Source organism: Athene cunicularia, assembly GCF_003259725.1.
Source record: "Athene cunicularia isolate RWA chromosome 1 unlocalized genomic scaffold, athCun1 chr1_part1, whole genome shotgun sequence".
In the NCBI taxonomy this organism is placed as follows: domain Eukaryota; kingdom Metazoa; phylum Chordata; class Aves; order Strigiformes; family Strigidae; genus Athene; species Athene cunicularia.
This window is the reverse complement of record NW_020799091.1, coordinates 9,805,729-9,813,096: the sequence shown is the minus strand read 5'-3', so window position 1 is coordinate 9,813,096 and position 7,368 is coordinate 9,805,729. Positions and strand designations below refer to the sequence as shown.

At 39.1% G+C, this 7,368-nt stretch overlaps 1 protein-coding gene across 1 annotated transcript in view; it reads right to left on the bottom strand.

The window, feature by feature from the left end:
- The window catches only part of MTNR1B (melatonin receptor 1B), a 10,666-nt gene extending 3,576 nt beyond the window's left edge, over window positions 1-7,090 (bottom strand). Inside the window, exon 1 of the mRNA XM_026849038.1 lies at window positions 7,023-7,090. The gene's annotated coding sequence lies outside the window, so the exon portion shown is untranslated. The remainder of the gene's footprint in view (window positions 1-7,022) is intronic.
- Between the last annotated feature and the right edge of the window lie 278 nt (window positions 7,091-7,368).

Sequence of the window (7,368 nt, the reverse complement as noted above, 5' to 3'; positions counted from 1 at the left end):
AGGAAGGAAGGAAGGAAGGAAGGAAGGAAGGAAGGAAGGAAGGAAGGAAGGAAGGAAGGAAGGAAGGAAGGTAGGAAGGAAGGAAGGAAGGAAGGAAGGAAGGAAGGAAGGAAGACTTTTTTCAGTTTTAAAATGCCTTTTTGAGACAGATAGTGTTTAGCTGGAAATGTGTGCTAAAATCAATCTAATATCTAAGGCCTCCCAGCATCAGTTTATACCAAAAAAGTAATTGTTCAGTTAAATCAAGTGGGCATTCAGGTCTTTCAATTATATTGGGAAAATTACTGTAAGGTGCATTTGACAAGAAAATTTCAAAATTTTGTGTGCAATTTAGGACTTCCTGAAAATTTCAGCTCCAATGAATAAGCACAGTTAGCAGTGAACTTGTCAAATACATAATATTCCACTTTACAACACAGAAGAAATATGGTGCAATATCTATAAAAGCATCAAGAGATTTGTCACTTTTATGTCTGTTTACAAGGCCAAGTGTTCACACTGTGCACTGCAAAGTAAGGTCAAATGTGTTTTTTCTTTCTATGTGGCTGACTGCAGAATGAAGTTCAATATTATATTACTGCAATGAATAATCTAAAAAAAAAAAGAGAAAATTTGTAATTCATAAAAAATACATCATCAACATTTTAAGAAATCAGAGGTTTTAGATGGCTTTTAAGTGCTTGGAAAAAGTAAACTTTCCTTGATACACTTAAGACACAGCATTTGGAGTGACTATAATTACATTCATAAGATACCCAAAGAGGTAAATTTTTGCTGTCTGTAACAAAATAGAAGCTACAGAATGCTCATCTCATTGAAATGATCATTATTTCCAAAATTTACTGGATATTATTTTTTTCCTAGATTACAGTTTCACCAGACAGAGTTTATATTTATTTATGAGAAATTCATTTGCATACTGGAATGGAAAGACCCCTTAATTACAAGCAGTAGCTACTAAAAGTCAAATATCTAGCCAGGGACTCAAAAAGATGCACATCTGTGCTGTTTTAAACACTGATATTTGGGTGCATAAAAAGAAAATAAGTTCTGATATTGACCTTGTGTGCCATAGAACCAGATCAATATTTCATGAAGTATTCTTGCATATTGGTTTCGTCACCTGAATTAACAGGAAAAAGGGAACTTTCACAATCTCTTGTAAACTTGATATGACTTGATACTGTAGGAATTTAATCACAGAATATACTTTTCGGTAAGGTCAGGATTTTTAAGGGGTAAGCATCTGCCATCTGAAAAGACAATTAACTTCTAATATCTACCAAAACCAGAAGCAATTGCAATCACCAACCATTTTTGAAAGGTTTTGCTTCTTTCTTTGGTTTCAAACTGGCTAAAATGATAAATTATATATCATGGCATTTTATTTTTTTGTCAGATGGTGTTTTGTTTGCTAAACATCTGTTTAACAAGTAGTTATACACTGAATACAAACATCGCCCTCTTAGCTCTATTTCCCCCTGGCTAGTTGTGTTTGTCCTTGTGTACGCTTATTCTGCATCCATTACTCTTGTCTCCTTGAGCATACAGAGGCCTAGCATCAAGACAGGAAAATTGTTCCTACACAGACTGTGGTGCAGACTGTTGAATTTTTCTCTTTCCCCTCCTCTCTTACTGTTGAACTTGGGTAACTTCTGTAGTGACAAATGTAAGAGTAGGGACAGGTAAGGCAAAAAGTGAATGAATATGACTATAATGTATTGGCAAATTTTTTTAAATACTAAGGATCCATGACTCAGGGTAGCTATTTTATTCTTCCATTTCCATATCCTAACCTTACAGGAAAATTCAGAGTTACCCTTGCAGATTTCTTACTTCACTGTGTCTTCAGTTGGAATGTAAACTGGAAAGCTTTTTCTTTGGGCTTAAGGCTTAAAATCCCCTCTAATAATTAGTACTGTTTATAATTAAATAGCCTTTTTTTACTGGATGAGAATGATAAGAACTAGATTTTTTCAATGATATCACAAACAACTACCTGTAGGTATTTATCTGTACTAAAGGAAGAGAAGGAAGGTCTTGACTTTAATGAAGTAAATGAGTCCTGTCATTCTATAAAATGAGTCCTGTCATTCTATAAAATGAAGCCAATCATTTCTCTGCAGAGTTCACAGTAACAGACATCCCCAAGAAGTTAGACTGTACTCAAAATGAACTTTAAGAGAGTTCTGGAAGGCTTCCAATAGCTTTATTGTTGTAGTCAATGTATAAAGACAGAATCTGGGCTCAGTTTCTAGACAGCCTTATAGTCAAAGACATGGGAAATCAGGAACACATGGTGCCATCCATTCTGTGAGTTACTTTTATATAAACACTAAATGTGGTTTTACTCTAGTTTTTACATTGTCCACAAAATACACAAAGTGAGTTTAATCTTTCAGTTCTTTCATGTAAGTCATGAAAGGAAAAAAAACCAGTCTCGATCATAATTCCAAATATCTGCAAGTGATATGCCATTTGCATACAAAATCATCCCTCAGTTGTGAAATCACCTCTCTCTAAGAAATGTAACCTTGATCCTGATACTAGGTTTGGTAGGGAAGTTGCTGGTGGCTTATAATTTTTGATTTTGGCTACTAGCAATTTGTGGAAACAAAATGTTATCGTTATAGTTTTAATCTTAATGTTATTGACTTTAATGATATTATATGCTATCATATGATAGAATATGATATGATATAAGATATATTAGTGTAAATTATCTGCCTTTTAGGGCTCCTTAATGACTGCTGAAGTTAATGAGAGAATTGACACAGACTTAAAGGAAACATTAATCAAAGAAATACCTCTTACTAATAAGAATTTGAAATACTAAAAGCATTTGGTCGTTGTAACCAGACTAACAACAATGAAAAAAATGAAGCACTTGAATTCTATTTGAATGTAAAAGAACAAAAATCAAAGCCTCAACTCCTTTCATAGTTCCTACAACTTTTATAAATAGCAGTGCATTAATCCCAAGGCATGTTAGCCAGGATTCACTACAGCAAGTGGTTTATTGGATCTATTGTTTGAGTCAGGACCAACATAGAGATTGAAGAGGCATATATAACAGCTTGAAGAAAGTAATCAGTCTTTCAGTCAAGAAGACTGTCCCTCTTTAATCTCCCCTTGTCTATAATTACTAATTATTAATAGAAACTATGCAGCTCTGATGAAGTATTGTCTTGAAATTTCTTGTGCAACATCATCTTTTGAGAACCAGGCTTAAATATAATTTCCAGGCTCCAGATCCTACCGAATCTTCATGAAAGTGCGTCTCAAGGTCTGGACCAGGTAAAACAGGAGCATATTCAACTAAGAGCAAATTGGTATAAAACTGACTTCACGTGGTATGTCTCCACTCCTGGTTGTATAAGAATAGCCCTAGACTGAAACTAAGGACCAATCTGCTTAGGCAGACATTTTAAGCAGCAGATTATTTGAAGTGCCCACCTGAGTGCAAACCTGAGCAAGGTATGAGTGGTTTTACTGATCGGAGTTCAGGATTTTGGCAAAACAGATGATTACTGTGATGGAACTGTGTAGCTGTTCCCACTCCTGGAGCTTCTTCATTATATGTAAGCCCATGTACACATGGATACTTAGTACTTACTCACCTGATTGTTTTTGCCAAATTTTGAGTTAGTTTTGGCATGTTTTATGGAAGAACTACATAACAAGGTAAGGTGGTGGCTTTTAAATGAAAGCCCTGGCCACATTATTGCTGGTTCTTAATGCTCACAGTGACACCTAGATTTTCTGACCTGTCATATTTTCCACTGGGCTTCAGTTCCAATAATTCTTGCAGCTCCCTTCAGATTGGTTGTGGGGGTTCTTCTTAGGGTTTGATCTTTAATGTGGGAAGACAAACATGACTCTGGAGGGACTGAAGAACTGACACCAGGAGGGCAGGCAGAACTATATAAGTACTGGGTAGGATTTTGTTTCTCCTTCCAGACTGGCTCAGTGAATATGGCTCAAATGGCATGCAGGGAGATGTTAGATGCTCCTGGAGAAAGGCTGGCACTTCTTAGTTCCTCACTACTATTTTTTTGTCACTACTTTCAACTTATTAGTATTGTTTTACAGTATTTGAGCTCTTGTAATTCTTGATTTTTTATTTGAATAGGTAATTTAAAAATCTGTTTAAAATCACCTGTGTCAACTCCTTTTACTCACAATCCATCAGAAAAAAATAAAACCTGCTCAGATGAAACTCTATTCATGTCAGTAGGAATGAAGCCACCAGAAGTGGACACCAGCAACAGGTGCAGCAGAGAATTAAGTCTTTCACACACTGACATTTGAAATCCCTGTGACACTACAAGCCAAGACCTAGGGTAATCTTTGATTTACTGAGACATGTTAATCTAGTGTAATGTTCAACAGTGTATTGCTAACAGCAGGTTTAACATAATGCTCCAAACAAATGCCAGATGGGATTTTGTTTTCTTTGAATAGGACAGTTTAAAAGCAGTGATATGCTCCTTTGTAGTTATGTCTAATGATTTCAGATATTAATGGGATATACTGCGGACATTGAAGTAATGGAAAGGCACAGAAAATATATTTTCACTAGAAACCAATATTTCAGAGACTCTAGCAAAAATATAACATAAACATTGAATTAAGGCTGGTCATTGGTTGACAGAATGTTCAGATAATCTTTTTAGGAAACATGTTCTATGAAACTGTTTAAAATATTTGGTGGATATACTTATCCTGTGGTATGTGTAAGGAAAATTCTCTGCCATCACTTGGAGCAGAATCATAGAATCATTTAGGTTGGAAAAGATCCTTAAGAACATCAAGTCCAAACATTAACCTAACTCTGCAAGTCCACCACTAAACCATGTCCCCAAGCACCACATCTACACATCTTTTAAGTACATCAAGGGATGGTGACTCAACCATTTCCCTGGGTAGCCTGTTCCAATGCTTGACAACCTTTTTGGTGAGAAAATGTTTCCTAATATCCAATCTAATCTCCCCTGGCACATCTCAAGGCCATTTCCTCTTGTCCTATCATTGCTACGTGGGAGAAGAGACCAACACCCACCTCGCTACAACCTCCTTTCAGATAGATGTAGACAGTGACAAGGTCTCCCCTCAGCCTCCTTTTCTCCAGACTAAATAATCCCAGTTCCCTCAGCATCTCCCCATAAGACATGTGCTCTAGAACTTCACCAGCTTCACTGCCCTTCTGTGGACATGCTCCAGCACCTCAATGACTTTCCTGTAGTGAGTGGCCCAAAACTGGACACAGAATTTGAGGCACAGCCTCACTAGTGCCAAGTACAGGGGGACGGTCACTGCCCTAGTCCTGCTGGCCACACTATTTCTGATACAAGCCAGGATGCTGTTGGCCTTCTTGGTCACCTGGGCACACTGCTGGCTCATGTTCAGCCCCAGGTCCTCTTCCACCAGGCAGCTTTCCAGCCACTCTTTCCCAAGCCTTTGGCGTTGCATGGGGTTGTTGTGACCCAAGTGCAGGACCTGGCACTGAGCCTTGTTGAACCTCATACAATTGGCCTCAGCCCATGGCTCCAGCCTGTCCAGGTCTCTCTGTAGAGCCTTCCTACCCTCAAGCAGATCAACACTCCCAGCCAACTTGGTGTCACCTGTAAACTTACTGAGGGTGTATTTCATCCCCTCATGCAGATAGCTGATAGAGACAGTCCCCAATACTGAGCCCTGGGGAACACCACTTGTAACCAGCCACCAGCTGGATTTAACCCTGTTCACCTTTGGGCTCAGCCATCCAGCCAGTTTTTTACCCAGTGAAGACTATGCCTGTCCAAGCCATGAGTAGCCAGATTCTCCAGAACGCTGTGGGAAACGGTGTCAAAGGCTTTACTAAAGTCTAGTAGACAACATCCACAGCCTTTCCTTCATCTACTAAGCAGGTCACCTTGCCATAGAAGATCAGGCTAGTCAAGCAGGACCTGCCTTTTATAAACCCATGACTGGGCCTGATAACCTGGTTTTCCTGTATGTGACATGCAATGACACTCAATATGATCTATTCTATAACCTTCCCTGGCACCAAGGTCAGACTGACAGGCCTGTAATTCCCCTGGATCCTCCTTCTGGTCCTTCTTGTAGTTGTGTGTCACATTTGCTAAACTTCAGCATGCAAAAACGAGTTTGAGATTGTGTCTTAGTGACTTGCAGACTGCTGGACTGGGACAGACTTGGGTTGTTGGCCCTATGTCTGCAGCTGAGTTGGTGCTGGAAGCTACATTTGCAGGAGATGAATTTTAGGCTTATAGGCCTTAGCTCTCAGGTGTCAACATAGTTTTACTGAAAAAAAGGCACCTAAATCGCACTTGTTGATTAATATGTTTTTGAGATAACGATTTTGGCATGCTTGTTAGCTAGATATGAACATAATCCAGTGAGAAAAGCCTCCAGTTTTTCTGTTTCTTCTCCCTGTGGCTATTTAAATATGGGAGGACTGGTACTTGCTGTGAGTTTGCTGCCATGGATTTCATAATGGACTGCAGGTGCAGAAAAATATTTCTATGTGTTTTAACATTTAACATAGTTTTAACGGTGCTGTGCTGTTAAAAACTTAGTAAAAGTTTGAGATTTGTAACTCCTAGGTGTATAATTTTGCTCTTTTGTGGCTGCCTGTGGTCCGAGCAGGGACAGTGGTGACTCTCTAGTGTCACCTAGTGCTCCAGCCACACGGGGACAATACATCGCACCGTCTAGCAGGGCAGACGGCAAAAGCAAATGGTCGGTTCTTCCAGAGCAAAACCCTGATCGCTAATCAGATAGTACGTTTATGGGGTGATAAATACTTTTCTGGGCTTCTGATGCTTTCCGAGATTGCAGGAGCTTTCCTGGTACTGGTTGTTTTCACAGGGAAAAGGGAAAGCAGAAGAGGCAAGACAAGCTCTTCTGGAGAATTCACTATCACCTAGAGGTTAGGACACCTCCATGTAGAAGAGCCTTTCTTTGAGAAAGGACTTGAGCCTATATCTCCCATAGTCCCAAAAGAGTGCCCTACTCACCAGCCTTGCTGCTCTTCTGGGGTTAGCCTGATTGTCTCTTTCTAGGTTATGTTCAAGAATTTCACCCTAGAACCAGAATACACAGGTTACGACTTAGATTGTAGAGTGCTCTTGATCTGTATGTTTCAAAGAAAAAAAAAAAAAAATCCGTTTAATGATATAACAGGTGAGAAACAGAAATAGGCAGGTGCAGGGACTCCCCCAAGACATAGATTAGGAAGAACACTCTAGGTCCATAAGCCTTGTTCTTCTCTATTAAATAATGCCACCTCTATTAGGCATGCACTGGAAAAAAATAACAGCACATGTCCAGTGCACTGCTCTAAAATGACACCATAGTGCCATA